This window comes from Hippocampus zosterae, chromosome 13 (assembly GCF_025434085.1).
Source record: "Hippocampus zosterae strain Florida chromosome 13, ASM2543408v3, whole genome shotgun sequence".
NCBI lineage: Eukaryota > Metazoa > Chordata > Actinopteri > Syngnathiformes > Syngnathidae > Hippocampus > Hippocampus zosterae.
Window position 1 is genome coordinate 12,254,542 of NC_067463.1, and position 20,749 is coordinate 12,275,290.

The following is a 20,749-nucleotide window of genomic DNA, read 5'->3' on the forward strand; positions in this document are numbered from 1 at the left end:
AACTCGGGAGCAAGATGACTGTCGTGGGTTTGGATGGTATGTGTGCTTGTGTTGGCAAGCGTGGGTTTTTTTTCACACCCACATCCATATGTGCCCACGCGGTTCACAGGAGATAAGATTACAGAGAAGAAATGTTAAAAGAATCTACTAAATGGTAAAACACATAAGGGTAAAAACAACATCCCTATTATCAAACTATAATTCAGAACATGTACAGTAAAAAGTAACACCACAAAAAAAATGACTGGAGCTTTTCCATATATGCACTGAAATATCCATAAACTTTTGTCAACACTCAGGTAATCGGGAGCCTATTCCATCTGATCTGGGGCCGATTCCAGCTGACTGGGTAGAGGCAGAGTACGCCTTGTACTTCACACCAGCAGTGCACAGCACTACACCGGGGCTCAGGGACGCTGTTGCCCCATCAGGAATCCGTATAAGATAAGATAAGATAAGATATCCTTTATTCGTCCCACACTGGGGAAATTTACAGCCTCCAGCAGCAAGAATGTATGTAGAAAGAAGAAAGGAGAAAGAGAAAAAAAAAACAACAACAAACATCTTTCAATTAAATACAATATGAACACAATGGATAAATCTCAGTACTATTTACAATTTTCCTTCACATTCACGTATAGCCTCCCCTTCCACCACAGCAATAATTTATTTCGTTATTTATTTCAGTTTCGGGCGGCCCGGTAGTCCAGTGGTTAGCACGTCGGCTTCACAGTGCAGAGGTACCGGGTTCGATTCCAGCTGCGGCCTCCCTGTGTGGAGTTTGCATGTTCTCCCCAGGCCTGCGTGGGTTTTCTCCGGGTGCTCCGGTTTCCTCCCACATTCCAAAAACATGCGTGGCAGGCTGATTGGACACTCCAAATTGTCCCTAGGTGTGAGTGTGAGTGCGAATGGTTGTTCGTTTCTGTGTGCCCTGCGATTGGCTGGCAACCGATTCAGGGTGTCCCCCGCCTACTGCCCGAAGACAGCTGGGATAGGCTCCAGCACCCCCCGCGACCCTAGTGAGGATCAAGCGGCTCGGAAGATGAATGAATGAATTTCAGTTTCAAAATATTCCTTATAGTTCAGACATAAGTAGCCACACCATTGCATTACAGTTCCCTTTTTGTGCTGCAGCTGTACACTAAGTGTGTTTGTGAGGGCAGGGTTGGACGGGGTGAGTGGCACATTCAGAAATAATATCAGAGTGCGCAACCGTTTCGAAAATTGAGAAGGTTGCTCAAAGTTATAGCTTGGCTATTTAGAGTGCGCGACTAATTAGTGGCTGACATGCATTCCACTAATCACTGTGCTTCACCATGAAAGATACAGGAGGACAAACGAGACTCAAATTTCCAAAATATATTGGTTTAAGACACTGTGACCATTGTTAAACCACAGCAATATACTGTATGGTTTAAACATGTATATTGAACAAAGTTGCAGTATTTCTTTCCAGATTTTAGATCGATAATCCATACCGCACTTCAAAACCCAAAACAACAGCCGAAATTGAACGCACCATAACCCAGATGGGACGTTTGCCATTTATGTATTGAAATATGTACTTGGTTTTTCTTCCAGGGAAGAAAAAACACTGTAGCACTTCAGAACACAGTTGGACATCCAACATATTGAACTTCCTCTCAAAACCATGAGCAAATTATACATTTGGAAAAGATTCACATTTGTGACCATGCTCTCGTCTGGCACACTCCAAAGCAGCTGGACAAGGCAGAGGGGCTCCCGTAATATGTTGCAGTCAGTGACAATGTGGGATGTTTTATCACCTGTCCTGTGGTGTTGATGTGGGCTTCCCTCCTGGAAACTGAGCCATTGCCTCTTTATTGTCCTGTTAAATCCACATGAACCTGTCAACAGAAAGCAGGTAGACAGCGGCGAAATAACTACCGCATCGAAGGGGGGAAAGAAGACATCACCACAAGTGTGTCTCTGTGCGTTTTATGATTAGACGTCCGGTGTTTCAGATGAAAAAGCAATCCAATAACACCCGTGAGCGTGTCTCACCGATCAGCATGAGTGATCCTCTTTTGACAGGGTCATGCCCGTGCCGTAACATTGCTCCCACCACGTTTCACACATGATGTGATTTGCTTTAGATCTTTCTTTTCCTTCCTTCTCCATATTTATCTCCTCGCCTCATTGCAGAACACATGAGTCCGTTTTTGGATGCTTCCTCTGCTTGAAAGTTGTGGTTTCCATTTATGAGGCTATCTTGTGAGTGTGTACTATATACTGTATGTTACACTGTATAGGTTTTGGGGTTTTGTTTTTTTTACTTCTGTTGATGTGGTGAAGGATTATTTTCAGTTCATCATTGCTTTATTCGTAACTGTTTAATAACCATGCATTTGTGTTTGGATATCTCACCAGTGGTGGACCCTCAGGGCCAGCAAGGCCTTCTCTGCTGGCCTAAACATTCATACAATAATAACATAAATTTAATTCATGTTATTTTATTTTCATAAATATGTAAACAAAATTATTCTCTGTATTCTTTACGTCATATTATTTCCACTTCGTCGAGTGGCTTTCAATGTTATTAATGTTATTTTAAATAACATTGAAAGCCACTCGATAAATAACTTATTTATTATGGTAGAGTTTTTAACCAATCATATTTCAGCTACCTTGTGTTGCCAGGTAAATTAAATTTGCTCGGGGCCTTCAGATTAAACAGAGCAGGCCCCTGTGCGCTGTAAATGAACAGGCACAGTCTGGTTGCAATAGCCAATCAGATCACGAGTCTGTCTCCCTGTTGCAACACACCTGATCAGATTCAAATGATCAGATCATCAGCAAGCTCTGCGGAAGCCTGACATTGAACCTGTTCATTTGAATCAGGTATGTTGCAACAGAGAGACTTAGAAAACATGCAGGACAACGCCCCTCCAGGACCTGAGTTTGACACCCATGCTCTACTGTATTTGTATTCTTTGGCGTTTGACTCAGCATGACTTAGATTTGCTCTTGATTTTACTGCTTGGTGCTTTCTACCGCCTTATTACTTATTACTTATTACTGATTCGTCTTACTGTTTATTGTATGTGTTAAATCGCTCCATGTACAGCACTTTGTATGCAGCGATGGCTGTTTGAAAGTGCTCTATAAATACTGTTGATTTGACTTGACTTGACTTGTATTGTTTTAATGTATGTGATGTCACTGAAGGCCTTATCGGGGGCGGCCCGGTCGTCCAGTGATTAGCACGTCGGCTTCACAGTGCAGAGGTACCGGGTTGGATTCCAGCTCCGGCCTCCCTGTGTGGAGTTTTCATATTCTCCCCGGGCCTGCATGGGTTTTCTCCGGGTGCTCCGGTTTCCTCCCACATTCCAAAAAAAACATGCCTGGCAGGCTGATTGAACACTCTAAATCAGGGGTGTCCAAACTTTTTGCCAAGGGGGCCAGATTTTATGTGGTAAAATGTCGGGGGGCCGACCTTGGCTGACATTCTTTACATTGAACAACAATATTGTTCAACAAATTTAAGTAAGCCAGTCTGTTTCACATTTCCATTTTTATTTTAATTTCAACAATCTTAAGAATTTCTTTTGGTTCATTTGAAACAGGTATATCACATGCAACTGCTTATTCACTTGACATTTTCTTAAACAGAAGTCTCCTGAGTGCAAATTGATTGATTTGAAACATAAAATGTATCACCATGACTTTTCAATAGTCACAAAACCTTTGACTCGAACAACAGGGAAATGAACAAGCAATACACATATCCACAACTGCAAGGATCATTTGAAATATGACATATCAGTCAATATAAACACGGAGTGATGTCTTGTTAACTCGTGAGTGATGCCCCCTAGTGTCCAAATGCTATTACTCATTTAGTGAATGCTATTACTCATTTAGCCACTAGAGGGAAGCAGTACTCTATGAAACATCACTCACCAGTCTACGAGACCTCAGTCAATGCAACACGTGTTCCATTGCGCCCAACCTGCGGGCAAGACGGCACTGATTTTATAACAGGGGCCGAGGGCCGGATGGAATTCGACCGCGGGCCGGATTTGGCCCGCGGGCCGGACTTTGGACATGGCTGCTCTAAATTGTCCCTAGGTGTGAGTGTGAGTGCGGATGGTTGTTCGTTTCTGTGTGCCCTGCCATTGGCTGGCAACCGATTCAGGGTGTCCCCCGCCTACTGCCCGAAGACAGCTGGGATAGGCTCCAGCACCCCCCGCGACCCTAGTGAGGATCAAGCGGCTCGGAAGATGAATGAATGAAAGTTTCTTATAGGTGAAAGGCATCACTTCAGTACTGTATTTCCGAACTGTCATTGTTCCACCATTTTTATAGTCTGTGCAATGCTTCTCTTCAATTCTACAGTCCATCTTATATTTTAGTGTTAAAATTGAAAATATGGTGGCCCGGTTGTCCAGTGGACAGCGTGTCAACCACACAGTGTAGTGGTCGTGGGTTCGATCCCAGCTCCTGCCTTCCTGTGTGGAGTTTGCATATTCTCCCCGGGCCTGTGTGGTGTTTCTCCTGGTACTCCGGTTTCCTCCCACATTCCAAAACATGCATGGCAGGCTTGATTGAACACTCAAAAATTGTGAGTGTGAGCGCGGATGGTTGCTCGTCTCTGTGTGCCCTCTGATTGACTGGCAACCGTTTCAGGGTGTCCTCTGCCTAATGCCCGAAGAGATAGGCTCCAGCATGCCCTTTGACTTTTGTGAGATAAAGTGGATCACAAATGGAAAATTGAAAATACAGTCAAACAAAATCCATTCCTGGATGCACATTTGGATAGACGTTCTTTTCTAAAGGAAATAATCAATCCAATACATTTCTCCATGGTGTTGTCACCCTAAAACTTGCCTTGTCTTTTATGAGTAACAAAATAACTAATTGTCATGGAAATGCAAAAATCAGATAGCCGCATCGCTTTTGTTGAAAGCAGGAACATAAAGCAAACCATTCCTTTCCAAATTTGTCAATACATTACTTTTTAGTCAATCATCTTCATCATCTTTCAACAGCCGACAGGTTTTCCTCTCATGTGGAGTTTGTTCACTCTTTCCGCGAGTGTGTTCTGAATTGTCTTGAGTCATGGCGTGACGTTGTTTCCACTTGATTGAATCACTCCTCAATGGCGTTAGTGATTTGATTCCTCTCAACAAAGTAATCAGAAAAGATTATTAATTGGAATATTTTATTCATCGAGCACATCATGCCTGCAATACCTTCAGACCGACAGTATTTATCCATTCATCTAAACTGCAGAAACGCTGCTTAGTTATTCCATTTAGAAAGGAAAACATGAGCTGAAAATGTGATCACGACCAAAGTTCTTCTAATTTCTTTCCTCTGACCTGTGGTCATTTTAAGTGTTCGCTGACTCCGATTCACTTATTAGTAGCCTCACGTACACCAGGGGCCAGCAGGGATAATGGAGGTATCGTCGAACCTACGATTCCGGAGGTCAGATTTAATGGAATGCTCTCGTGCGAGCTGCCTCAACAACGTCTGTTCGCGCCAATCAGAATGTTCACCATCTCCCACCGGAACTAAAACCTAGCTCATGTGCAAGTGCTTTTGAGATGTACGCGTGTCAGGAAGACACTTTGATCAATGACGTAATGATGTAAAGTGCTATCACCACCAAGGGAAGAGGTTGCTCATGGGAATGTGAAAAATGTGAGACTGACCTATTTTGGTACAGCGCACAATGGACAAAGTGCCTCATAAAGATTTGCATCTTTCACACCGGTTCACGGAGTACTTAGCCAACAGTTTTTTTTTTTAATGTTATCATCTTGACAAGAAATGTTCATCCCCGTGTTGCACATAGTGGAAAAAACTAAACATATCTTATTGAAAACAGTCCTAATAGAACCTTTAAGGGGGTCTTCCAAAAACATTAACCAACATCCACTGAGTACAAGCTTAAAGTATTACGTTTCAATATGGCCAGACTAAAATGCATACCCCAAGCATGCATGAGTTTTGATCCAAGGGGTTGTATATGTATCCGATCGTGTCCTTTAAATACATTCACCAACTTATGAAAGTGAGTAGAGGGATTAGAGTTCATCAAATAAGGTATCCGCATAAATACAGTTATGATTTAATTGCATGTCTCGGCACATTTCACATCCGGAGTAAGGAATCACGCGTAGACAGACAGACAGACATGTTTTTGGAATGTGGGAGAAGCACAGGGAGAACTTGCAAAATCTACACAGCACCAAGATTCAAACTCAGTAACTCTCGATTGTCTGGCAGACATGCTAACCACACGGTGCAACATTCTAACTGAAGTGATTATTCAACAGTTACTAATATTAAGCCGTCATTTTTTTTGTGTTTGTTTGTTTGTTGTTGTTTGCTTCTGAACAGCTATTCAAATGGTACCAGGAGTACGGTTGTTACTTGATCCATAAATTTACATAAAAAGACTGCAGGAAAACACAAAAAAATACGGTAATGCTTTCTCTGGGGTGTGTTGGGAGGTGGGTGTTCTCTTCTCCTTTCCATTAAAATTTTGTCCTATTTTCATTTATATTTGACCTTTTCATGCACCCTGTAACTTGATAACGTGATCAGCTGTCCACTGTAGTAACCGCTGTCCCTCAAAGGGTTATAAAAAGGTATAGATGTACAATAATGATATAGCTCCTACATTAGATGTCATTTTCTTGTGCATGTGAAACTAATATTGTTGCGGTGAAATGTATATAAATATAGATGGCAAGAATGTATTATATCCTTGGATTGAATTCAAGTGGCCCTAATGTCCTCCACTGAGTCTTTTCTGCTATTTATTGACTCTGCCAAATTAAACCCCGAGGACCTCTGTGATTAACTGAATGTTTTATTTCACAACTGCGGTCACACACTCTTCGAAGACATTGCTTGTATTTGTATAGCCGTGCAGTGTGTTCGGCGTTTCCTGCAGAGTGCAGTAAGTATGAAAACACTGGGCCGAGTTTATCTAGTGTCGGTACCACAGCAGGACGTACGCAGTACTGTATCTAAAGCAATAAGAGAAGCCCCGAGGCTCTTTTCGCTGTCCCGACTAATTTACTCTTTTTCATCGCCGCATTTATTTTCATAACGTGTCACTGAAAAAACTAAGTGGGAATTGATGCTAATACCCATGCAAATATCGAAGCATGCTACTTAATCGATCAAATTTGTAATTCTTTATCCAGATTGCTATTCCGTTCCCTAGTGCACAAAGTAAGGTCCATAAAAGCATGCTTGGGTGAATTCAGATGGAAGATTAAAAACTCTGACCTCAATCCCTTTTTGGGATGGGCAAATCAACAGACGCTCGCTCGAGTCTCGCTTCCTGTGGGTCCAGTGAATCGCGCCGACTGATTTCACCAGGAAGACATAACTCACGAGTAGGCGCGTCTAACGCATTTTTGGAGGCGCCGAAGCCCACCCTAAAATCAATCCAAGAACCCCCAAAAGTTTGACAGCTCTTTATATCTTATTTTCTGTATGTTTTACACTGTAGATGTGTTAAAACAACACAGTACATGGTAGGAAGGTAATATTTTATCAGCAAATGTACAGTAACCCCCCCACACCCCCCATTTTTAACTCCAAAATTGTTTTCCAATTATCTCACCTCTTCTCCTTAGGTGACGCGAACACTCATGTGCGCAATCTGCCAGTCACATGGAGTAGTTTGAATGAATAGGCTTAGCTGACTCAAACAAGAGCAAGTGGCAAAAAATTCTCAACTTCAACACTGAATAGCAACACATTATTATCATTACCAGAGATCATTTCTGCTGCATTTAACCATAAGTCACTGCTGTATGATATTAGGTAGGAGTTAGCTGACATTTTTTCGAACTAGGATCCGTTGCAGGCGGTCGGACGGAACAACTGTCCTTTTTGAATTGCAATGAGAGAAGCACACTTTTGGCATGCTAATGTGTTAATATTAACGTACTGGAAGGACATGAAAAGGCATGAATGACAACCTCAATGATTGGATCATTGAAATTCCTATTCTGTGCGCGCATCAGTCTCTCATTCATTATCCGTCACAGGCCTCGGCACCCGACCGTCAGTGTCAGTCTGTCATTTTTTTCAAGCCGAACCAAACTGTAATTGGCAGTTGGTCAGTCCGTCATGTCATTTCAATTTTCGCTTCCGTCTCCGGTCCACCAGTCTGTCTATCATCAGTCCCCCACCCCCTCTAAAAAATGTAATCGTTCCACAGATGAAAAATCCAATGTGATTAAAATGATAAATGAAAATGCACTCTATATGATAGCAAGCGGAAGAGACTCAGACCCTTCATGCATGAATTTTTATGTTGTTTGTCCAGTCCCGTTTGTTGTTTAGATGAACACTTGGGCACTTTAAACCTAATATAGCTCTTAAATAAAGTGTGTGTGTGTGTGTGGTGGGGGGGGCAGTTAAAAAGAATAGTATATAAATTAGGCGTTTTTTACAATTTGGAGCCTATAAAGTAACTTTCATCCATGTAATATCAGCACTCAGCTTCAGGAATGTTTTTTCTCCCCCTGCGCCGGTTATACATCACAGTTTCACCTCGACAATAATCACTGCTGCTCAATTTATTTGCAGCAAAAGGTTTACGTTGGCTTTTAAGTGTCAACTTTGCAGTGAACTCAGCTGGCTTCCATTTTTCTGTCGTTATTAAGTATTTAAAAGGCAACAGAGCAAGAAGAAATCAATAGGGCGTGGACACAAGCCAGCTGAAATTTGTTCATTCAAGATTAAACTTGGTGACATACGCTGTGCCTTATTTTTGAAGTCTCCCAACTAATTGAAGAAGAAGCGAAGGCTAAACACCACTGCCTCCATCACGATTGACGCGGTGCGTGACGTGAATCACAAGCTGTTCCTTTTCTTCTCCTTAATTCCAAGTTGGCTTTGCTTTCCTCTGTCTCACAAATATTATTGGGGAACATTTGAAGGATTTTCAGACGTCTAATTGACTTGAACGGTTGCGCTTGTTTGAACCAGGCTGTAAATTTACATTCATGAAGATGTCCCTCGATCGCGTTGAGTATTCGGTCGATGTCAAAGTTCTGTTTTCTTCTCCTATGAAAGGATTCCACCACCGCCTATTTCAATTTTCTTCCAGACTGTCTTCTTTTTTTGAGGGATGTGGAAGTAATTGATCAGTCGGTTTGCTTGCCGCGACATCAAATAGTTTTATCGCTGGGCCATTCAGAAAAGATCTCGTTGTGCGGTTAAAATAAACTCGAGGCAGGTTTAGCGCTCTGGCAGATGGGGAAGTGCAGTAAAACTAACAGAAGCCAGGGGGTTCATGTTGACTAGCTGATCCCCAACAGTCGGTACCACGCTGAGAAAATATTTGGGCCAAGAGTTTGCCCTTTGGTTGCGCACCGTGACGAGGCGCAAAGAGAGTCCTTGTTTTGCCAGTGTGAGTGCGCTGTGAGTGGGGTCATCCCACACCTCCGTCTGAAAGATGGAGTGGGAGTGGGGGGCCTTCAGAGGCAGAGGGTCATTTCTGTTTTATGTTTGGCCAAACCTGCTTGTGTAGGCCTCTTTGTATTCAGGAGAGGTGAGGCTCCGCGTGATCGCTCACAGAACCACAATGAATCACGCTCTCCCTCTATCTTTTCCCAACCATTTGTTTATGCCTGACACACATTTACACATGCGCTGGTCGTTATTTGAAATTTGGACGAGTTCACTCTTGGGCTTGTGTAATTCACGAGTACATGTTTGACCTTCGCCTTGAAAAACGAAATCCTCAAAAGTGCGGTAGGTCATCTTTGTCTGCAGCAGCTCTGCGTTTGTTGATTTTATGTGAAGTGGGCAAGAAGAGATTCTGCGAGCTAACTCATCACAGTAATCCATGCTGGTATTTTATGGTCTTATTTTAAAAGTTATGAATAAAGTTAAAATCAATAGAATGACACAAGACACGTGGGTGCCCACATTTGATGTTGAGCATCCAGATTAAATTCAGCGCCTTGGTTTTGATTTTGTCACAAATTTTATGATGATGAGTATGACGAATAAATAAATAAATCACATTTCTCCACCTCATAAAATTATCCCCTGAGAACTCTAGTGGCCTCTTTCCATTTTTGCCGTTTTGCAGGAGAGTGTTTAAATTTTATGACCGCCATAAAAACTAGTGGATTTATATTCTCCTGATCTAAATGGGTATGATTGATTGCTTTTGGAGGATACTCGTTTTGACAGAAATCATGTTGTTTGTTTGTTTGTTTTTTAAACTCTGATCTTGTCATTTTTCCAAATGTACTGAGTTTGATGGGGATGACTGAGCGTGCGGTCATGCCATGTGCTGCTGATTGACACGTTCATAAATTGCTGCGCAAACTAAATCATTGCATTACATTTGTTTGTAACCTTGAAATGTCGTATGATTCCATGCAAATTCGAAAACATTTTTTTAAAGAACAAACACTGGATACTGAAAAAATGCTTTTTTTTTTCTTCTGTCAATGAGTATTATGAAATAATACCTACTACGTTTTTGGAATATGTTGCAGCTGTTCCAATGTTAAATGCTGCCAAGTGCACTGTTTGCGTTAACAAGTTGGTTTATCAGAAGTCAAATAGGTTAACTAAAAAAGTTATAAACATTTCATCAAAAGTCTTGAGTAAAATCTTCAGCAAATATCATTAAACAATGTTTATATGTCGCTCACCGCCCCCCCCCACCCACCACCACCACCACCACCACACACAGGCACACACATACATTCTGTACATCCTAAATTACATGATAATGAGGTTTAACAGAAAATGAGCGGTTACAAATGAACGGTCTTCACCTGAAAAAATAATCCGGATGTACCTGTTCCTGATGAAAAACACCAACAACAAAAACTAAACATATTCACAGTGGAGCATAATATGTTTAAAGACACTGGTAAACAGTTTCGAGCTTCAAAAATAAATTTCCCATAGGAAATGCTGGAAATATTAATATATTCTGTTGCATAATAAACCCCTAAATAACTCCTCAGCCATTTTGACATTCTTCATATGACTGTAATACAAGCGTGATCACTAACTTATGACTCTACACAGATGGCAATATTCTTAAGAACGTTATTGTTTTCAAATGCAAGTAACTCCATCCATCACATTGTTCAGATGATGTGCATACGGAACACCGCGTTCACAATGGGATGGATGCAAAAGCGGCGGAACATGTGTTGCCTATAAAACTGTCACTAAAACTTTAGTCGTCTTGTTCAGGCCCTTTCTTAATGAAAAAATAAAAAAAAGTGAGCGATGGATTGTCACAAAAAAACAATCAAGGATTCTGTTTTCCTGAGAAAACTATTGTGGAAGTAACATTATTCAAAATAATCACTTGTCTTTCAGACAAGGTCAACTGTCAACGTGTTTTCTCACGAGATTTTAGTAGAATGACGCTCATCGAGTCACCATATTGCATTGATAACTGGATTGGATTCTAAGCCAGCAAAGTGTCAGTTAAACATCTATCATTCAATATTTTGACACCATTGTGTGTGTGTGTGCGTGTGTATCTATCTAGCTGGACCCTCTTTAAGTCATTTTTTAAAACCTTTTTTTCAGGAAACATGAAAACTGATCCAAATACCATTTTTATTATCCATTCATTCATTTTCTGATCCGCTTATCTTCACAAGGGTCGCGGGGCGGGCTAGAGCCGCTGTACACCCTGCAGGGCACACGTAGACGAACAACCATTTGCGCTCACAATCGCACCTCAGGACAATTTAGAGTGTTCTGATAACCTGCCATGCATGTTTTTGGAATGTGGGAGGAAACCAGAGTAACCGGAGAAAACCCACGCGGGCACGGGGAGAACATGCAAACTCCACACAGGAAGGTCAGAACCTGAATCGAATCTTGCACCTCTGCCCTGAAGCCGACGTGCTCACCAGTCGACTACCGGGCCGCCGCATGTTGTACAATACATAAAAAAAAACTTTAGGATTTCATTTGTGAAGTCATGGCCTATCCTTGATTGATGTATTCTAGATCATGGGATTACCGTTCCTAACGCCGGTTGTCCAGAAATAAATCCCCCTGTGCAATCCCAATGATCGTATTAAATCGGGATCTTTGCCTCTCTCCACTGTCCACCACCCTGTGAAAGTGCATGCATGTGGGGGGGATTTGCATTCCTCTAACCATCTCCATATATGTTCGTCTTATTTTAGGTACAGTTCCTCTCTCTCTCTCTCGCACACACACACACACACACACACACACACACACACATTAACAGAATGTCTGTTGACGTGTTTTTCCCAGAGATCTATGTATATATTCCTCTTGGCTCATCTTTGTTAGATCTATGCCTGCCCAAGTGCGTGGGTCCCACAGATGAGGTTGGTTTGGGGAATTGGGAATTCATTTGCAACGTACACCAGCAGAATCTGAATCCAAGCAGGCACTAATGCCCAATGTCAAAATATGCATTCGCTATCCATTTGCGATCCTACCTATACAATCATTTAAACGGCGCTTATCCTGTTCAGAGCGCTGACGTTGTGCCAGTAAGGTGCATTAAAGTTAATCTCACTGATTTGCGTTGCTTTATTTTGACCTTGTCTTGAGTCTTACGCGTTTCAGACTGGGCGTCTTTGGTGGAGAGCAAGGTCCCTGTTACAACGCCTTGAATTTCAGTCTGAAATGACGCCAACACACTTTCACCATTTTCCGGATATTTTCTTTCCCCTTGACATTTTTTATACCACTGCATCATCCAAGTAGCTTTCCATCCGACTCCTACTTCCCAAGTGACATGCGTGCGTCGTGCCACAAAAATATCTGTTTTTCAGTTTTGATTTTGTGTTTGTATAAGTTGCAAAAATGGCCATTATGGTTGACAAATTGCAATGTGAATCCGCTCATTTTAACCCTCGAAAAGTTGAGAATGACTCACAAATACCAAAAAAAACCCAAAACACAAGTCCATGTATGTTTGTTGCGTGTGTGATTAATTGGAATTTAAAACACAGAGTGCAGCGCAGATTGGTGCTCTGAATGGCACGGAGCATACGCTGATTCTTGTAGGAGTGAAACATCAGTAACTTTATTCGATTGTTTTCACGTTATTTTGAGCCTGTTTAGGCTCTTGAATCCTTCAAGGATGGTTAAGACAAGTGGGCTGCAAGTGACTGACAGCTTAATGCAACATGGAAACAATTTGATGTGAATGAAAGCCAGCGCCATTGAGTACATCGTTTTAGAGTGTTTTCTTTTTTTTCTCTGTAATCATTGCATCCCAGCGTGTATGGAATGCGGTTTGCAGTGTCATGGCTGAATGATGGGACGCTATTAACGTTGATTCCTGCAGTGAACCCTGGCCCTAAGCTCTTCCTAAAGTTTTCATGTCTCTTATCTTGGACCAAGTGCAAGTGCAAGCAAGACTGTGTCTTTTTGTGGGCTTGTTTGTTGGCATCTGTTTTTGTTTGGGTTCTGTTTTTGGCTCGCACACACACAAATCAACACAAAAACACACTTTTGGCGTTATGTATTTTTTTTCTGTGTGGCCGGTTATTCGTGGAGTGCGAGGGATGAGTAAGGCATACTCTTCCAGTTGCAGTTTGTCTTTTTTTGAACTGTAACCAGACTTTGCATGCATTGAGTGGGGACAATCAAAAAGGGAATGAACAGTGAGACAACGAAGGCCAACAAGACCGCTTAATGTGATTTTTAGAGAGGGCACTCAACAGGAAAAGAAAGCAAACAATGAACAAAAGCACAGTGGCAACGACATCTGCAAAAATGAGCTTCTACTTCAACATTAGTAATGAAACACGCACCATGCTCAGAGCACAAAATATGTTTACCTCCTATTGAACTGACAAATCTGCAAAAAAACACTTCATATTCACCATTGGTTTTGGGCATTCTCAACAAATCAAATCAAACCTTATGTTAAAGCCCATGACCAGCACTGTCTAGCTTTACAATGATTTTGTCAAAATCAACGTGACAACATAATGAACCATAAACAATTGGACATAGTTTCACACGCATGACATATCAAATGTCCAGACCAGGCGTTTTGGAACAATACCAAGTCAGCTTGAAGTGACGGTCGTCATTTATTCCTTGATTGCCTGTAAATGAAGTAAAACAATTTCAACAAATTATGTAATTTTTGCCATGGATTCAGGTAGTTGGGGGAATTTGAGCTTTATTTTAAAGCCAGAATCTATCTCTGTTGTATGGAAATTCTGGAATTTCCCCAAATTTATCGAGTGGAATCCCTACGAGACCAACACAGTTGTGCAGAATAAGCAGCAAAAGTCTCTGAAACAAAACAGGGCTTTTTTTTCCTCAATCGGCTACTTTATTTGGATTTCTACGCCGCCTTGTAAAAATAGTATTTTTAATCGGCGTTGACAGCAAGATAGATGGATGAACATGCTTTTTAAATCCCATAAGGTAAATTAAGAAAAACGAGATACACACACTCACTCACATGCGCACACATAACAAGTTAAAGTGAATGCATAAAAGGAGTAGAGGGTCAGGATGGACTCAACAAAATGTATTTAACAACAATACAAACACAAAGCAGACACAAGTAGCCACAAACAATGACCCGACATCGACTGGTCGGGTAAGGAGTCCTTTTAACAAAACACTAATGACATAATGATCAACAGGTGTGCCACTGCAGAAGGAGCATTAGAGTGCCACCTGTTGGTCACAAACAGAAACACCCTAACAGGTTGACACCACCCAGTTCACCCAGTTCATACAATGGGCACTAATGTGACTACGAAAAATACTGCATCCAACTTCAGCATCAGTTGACGTTGTCCTCTACAGCCTTCCGAAGGCACCCTCTGGTTGATCTGGGAGGAGTTCTCGTAACATGGTTAGTCCGCTGTGATTTGATGGACGGCAGACATGTATGTATTGTGAGGTGAGTCACATCAACAAAGAGATACAAATCACTCAAGGAAAAGTAATGAATTGGGTGAGGGTGGGAGGTGGGACCGGCAAGCCATTGTATCCAAAATTTGGCATTTGCATCACAAACCCAAATCTAATTATCTTTTCCAGACATGTGGTTAATATTCACCTCATGTCCACCTCTTTGGCCTTCCTTCTTTTATTCAGGCAATCCAATGTTGGCTTCTCATGGTCAACAGAAGCTTCAGTAAAACCCCTTCCCCCAACCCCCAACTGTTTAACTAACACTCCCCACAGTCTGCTATGTCATATGTACAAAGATAAAGTGATGTTTGATGGGCCCTTGTAGATAACGCAATTAAGTCACTGGGAGCCCCACAATGTGTCTCGGGTTCTTTGTTCTCTGTTTGTATTTGTGTTCAATTGGGACACGCAGCATAATAATATGAACAAAATTCTGCTTTCATAAAATTACTCATGGACACTTTGGACTAATATTGTCAGAGGAGTATTTGACTTACCGTGTGTAGGCCGACCAAAAAAACTGTGGTGAGCATGTATTATGTTTCTTAAAATGTTGTATTGTTTGGATGCTGTCGGAAATAAAATATTCTGAAAAACATCCATTTCGAAGGATTGTTGACTTGAAAAAGAATAAGCAAGCTTTCCAATTATAAACCAAAATCGTATCCTAGAATGGCCGATATTTGCAAGGGCAAATGAAGTTGCCAACACAACAATCCTGATCATTCCTATCAATCTTTGATGATGACACCGGGTTCAGCTACTGAGATATTTCTCAGTGTTGGGTTGCTTTTACATTAACCACGTCAAGTGATGTAATCACGCTGTCGTAATCCGACCTCCATTGTGCAGGAGGGAAGCAGACAGAAAATGAAGCAGTTGGTGGTCCACGCCCATAGGGAGATTTATCTGCCCTAGTTCATTGGAAATGTGAAACATATTGTGATAATGTTGCAGATATTAAAATAAATGAGTTCAAAATCATCTGAAGACATCAGTACCGGTAGTTTATCAGGTGGACTTACTGTTAAACTCAGAGGAGGTCCTCGATAAGAGTCCTAAATGTAGACAATCCATCCGTGAGGGGAAGTATTGAAGTGGAAAGAGTAATATTGATGATGTACAGATGTATCTTGTTGGACGATATGTTAAACTACATGGTGGAAATTTTAGCTGCAAAGAACTTAACAGAGCTCTGACTCATACTTGTTTTTATGTATACACACACACACACACACACACACACACACACACACACACACACACACACACACACACACACACACACATACACGCACGCACACACACACACAGACACACACACACATACAGTATATATAAAAGCATATTTCACAAGATCAGCCCATTACAGTAATTTCATGCTTGTCTGATAACATAAGTAAACATCCAAGTGCAGGAAAGTGCCCAGATATGTGAAAAACACACAGCGAGTGTCACACGTGGTTTGGCATGCATTTCCCACACAAACAGCCTCCACTTGCATGCAATAAAACGCTATTCACTATTCTGGTATGCAGGAGATCTGCTCTGGATATACTTAGATGTTCCTTGATCTTTTTGGGCTGCCAACATTTTTTCAGACTGTGAATGAGAGTTTGATAGAGTGCAACCTCCAAAGTCAAAAACAATACGCCGCCTGGCGCAGTTTTGACTTCCAAATAATTCGAATGACAAAATAAGGTGTTCCACCTTCTATGACTCATCTTGCGTGAAATGTAAACTGAAATTATTTCTTCCAGAGTCAACTGTCACCATAAAAAACAAAACAATAAAAAACATGGCATGGCTGCTGCTTAAAACATTTACATCATATGCAAACTACAAACAGTGAATAACAAACAAGACAAAAATAAAACTACCTGTACTGATCCTTTGAAGACATGTGAGATGAGGGTCTTTGAATACTCTGATATTTCGCTGCAAAGTATCAACTTTGTATTTAATTGTATGAAACTTTCTGACTCCTCTTTGACTGGTCAACTTCATAGTTGACATACCGACTCCATAATTTGTATAATCCATATCGTAACCACGTTTAAGGTGTTTGCTGTAATTTAGGAGGTACATTTGAAGACAGGATAATAATTTCAAGACATGAGCAACTGGCAGCCAGTCGGCCACATGTGGCTTGCACTAACTCTCAGAATGCCCCCTAAATTATTTGTGAATAATATACATTTTTTTCTCCAGTACCTGACCAGTTTTAAAATGTGATAACACTGTTGTGAAAAAAAAGCACTAAATGCACTTCCCATTGCTTTGCTGTACCAATACTACCATGCGTGCCTCATCCACGGATGACTGCACATTTTTATTTCAAGTCATTTGCCTCAATGAGAATAAAAACACATATAGCATCAGAAAGACGTGATTGTTTTAAGACCTGAGCTCCAGCCAAAATATTTTACTCATACTAAATAGATGAGCTAATATCAAACAACACTGGCTACGCGTCGCAAGATTTACGTGAGCAAAAAGCAAAGCACAGTGCCCACAGGTGCATCACTTCACTGCTCTCCCCGTAAACATGCCCCATTGCTTCTCCATCACTCATTAGTGTGAGTCATCCTCACATCAAACTGCAGCTTGTCCCTCCTTTATGTAAGAAGTGTAATAATGAGGTGTGTGTGTCATATCTGTTATACCACAAATCCTTACTAATCTAAGTTCATGGCCTTTAAAACAAATAGTTTTTTTCTTGCATAGCTGATGTTAAATAAGAATTAACCTGTGTTGTAACAAACTGTGATGAGACCAAAAAAATATTTTGACAGTCGTGTAACGTTGGGTTTATTATCTGAGCTAACGAAGGTGCACTAGATTATTATTTTCTGGGTCCGTTAAGAATCCTCGGTATTTTTGGGGTCCATCCTATTGTCTCATGAAAGTCTTGATTCTTTGAAACCTGGTATACAATACAAGCAATGCTTTCTCAACATTTTAATAATACCAACAGTCACACTCGTGTAAAAACAAGTTAAGCATCATAAAATAATGACATACAGTATACAACTACCGTATTTTCCAGACTATAAATTGCATTTTTTTTTACATAGTTTGGCTGAGGATGCGACTTATACTCTGGAGCCATTTATGTTTGACATTATTAACACATTATATAATTTCCCATGTTATTTTCCCATTAAACCAGAAGACAGTGCTCTGATAAAAACAATGTCGAAAGGGAAGCGCCGCATTTTCTCCCTCTGGAGTTTGTGGGGTTCTTTAAAAGTGACACAGAGGAAGATTTCATTGGATTTAGTCATTTGGAGTGATATTGTTGGTTTGGTAAACATGTCAGCATGTTGTTTATGCTATAGTTATCTGAATAACTCTCAATATGTTACGTGACTATACCAAGTGCATTCTCAGTTTGTTGGTTATGCGTTTTGTAATGTTAGCATATCGTACACTTATTCAGCCCGTTGTCTTCTATTTTTTATTTGCCCTTCAAGATGACATGTCTGTTCTTGGTGTTGGATTTTATCACATACACATGTACTCCAGTGCGACTTATGTATTATTTTTTATTCTTGATTATCCATTTCATGGCTGGTGGGACTTATGCTCAAGAGCGACTTATCGTCCAGAAAATACGGTACACACAAAACTGGGTCTTGATTTTTCGATGGTGAACTTTAACAGCTGTGAATGTGAGTCTGCCTCCCACATGTAACCAGGGCGCAGTCTTCTTTTTCTGACATTCGTCTCCTTAACACCCCTTGTTGAGGCTGCGCCTTTGTTTGGAATAAGTGTCACCCAAAAAAAAAAAAAAGCTGGAGATCTGGAATCTCACAATGTTAATTTTATCCATGTTTTAAAAAAATAATATATATATATATATATATATATATATATATATATATATATATATATATATATATATTAAGAGCAGCACAACAGGCGTCATAGGTTAACCGGTCGTTGCTCAGTGGTAACTCTTTGGGTGACTGTGTAATAAATCAATGCGGGACCCTCCCACTGAACCACATCAGAACAAATGCATCGCACCAGAACATTAATTCCCAGACAGCCATGTGTAAACATGACAGGGGCAAGGAGCGGCGATGAAGGATGCTCAAGAATTCACTGGACGACCACAGATGAATGGAGTTGACTGGATGACAAAAAAAAAAAAAAAAATCAAGTCAAGTATCAAGTACAACTTTATTGTCAAATGTGACAGATGAAATGTCCTGCCTCTTAAACAGACAACAGACAAAATGTATTCTTATTTTGTGTCATTTTGAATTTTTGGGCCTTTGTGACGCTCTTTGCTCTATTATACTGTACATTTAAAATAAAAAAATGCATCCACGTTAGTCGAATTAATGACTGTCCATTGTGACTATAAATGCTTGTTTGTCTACGTTTGTCTATATGTGCCCAGCAATTGTTTGACATCCAGTCCGGTGTGTGCCTCACCTCTCGTCCAAAGGATAAGCCATCTAGAAAATGAAAGGATGGATGAGCTTAACATAACACACACAAAATGCATTGTATATAAATCCCCTCCTCTGTTTTCAATTTCCAACATAATCACAGTGGTTCCTGTATTAAATCCCCATTTACTCCTGTTTGAATTGAATTTTTCTCTTTAATGACCGAATGGCATGTCATTTGGTTCTCCAGTTTCTTACTACGGCTGGAATATCCTCCATTCATTTCTGAAAGGATGAAAAGCATTACAATGCTCGATATCAATCTTCCCTCGTTCTACTGGAAACAAACAATAAATTTGACCAAGCCAAGTAGATGCCTCATTTCACTTCTGAATGTTTTCCACTACAAATGCAGCATTTTGGTTTTCCTTTATGACATAGGTGTCAAACTCAGGTCCTGGGGGCCGCTGTCCTGCAGGTTTTCCAAGTCTCCCTGTTGCAACACACCTGATTCAAATGATCAGATCATCAGCAAGCTCTGTGGAAGCCTGACATTGAATCTGTTCATTTGAATCAGGTGTGTTGCAACAGGGAGGCTTGGGAAAACATGCAGGACAGCGGCCCTTCAGGACCCGAGTTTGACACCTATGCTTTATGTCAAAGCAAAACTAAGAATTTCTCCCTCTGCTTATGTTACATGTTGACTATTCCTTAAATCCATCCCACCTTTTTATTGACCTCTTAAAACGAGGTGCTACTGTAATCAATGGAATAATCTCGATCACATAGCAGTGAGTTGTTTTATGCCAACCGGTTCACTGAAACAAACCGCACCAATACAACCAAGGGGCGATGTGAAAATCAAACGAGGTAGGAAAACGTTCGTGAGAGTGTCATTCACGCCCCCGTGTGACACTGCCTCATTATTCATTCAACCTGTCTTTGTTTTTCCAGACTCGATGCTGCCCTGCAAAACAGGAACGCTGAAGTGAATGAGGCGGCACGACCAGATGCGTCAACGAGACTGAGGAGCAGAGATAAAAGCAAAGGCTGCCATCTAGTGAGTGCAGAGTGAAGTGTAGTCTCGCTCGTAAATCGCAACGACTATTTTTGGACCAGAAAAAGGAACTGGATTAGGTAACAGAAATGTGTATTATTCACAATATATTTACATAATTACAGTTTGGGTATAATCTGTTGCTGTCAGAAATGTAATTTAAAGGAGAAACATAAAACACAATGCTTTTCATTGGGATTCAATTGAAATATTTAATATTTCACCAAAATATTGGGCGCGGCAGGTTGATGAGAAAATACCAGTTAGTCATTTTTTTTAACTTTTTTTCAAACAACAATAATGGTGTTATTTTAAATGTAATATATTTCCTTTGCAGGTGCATCTCTATTAATTTTAATCTATT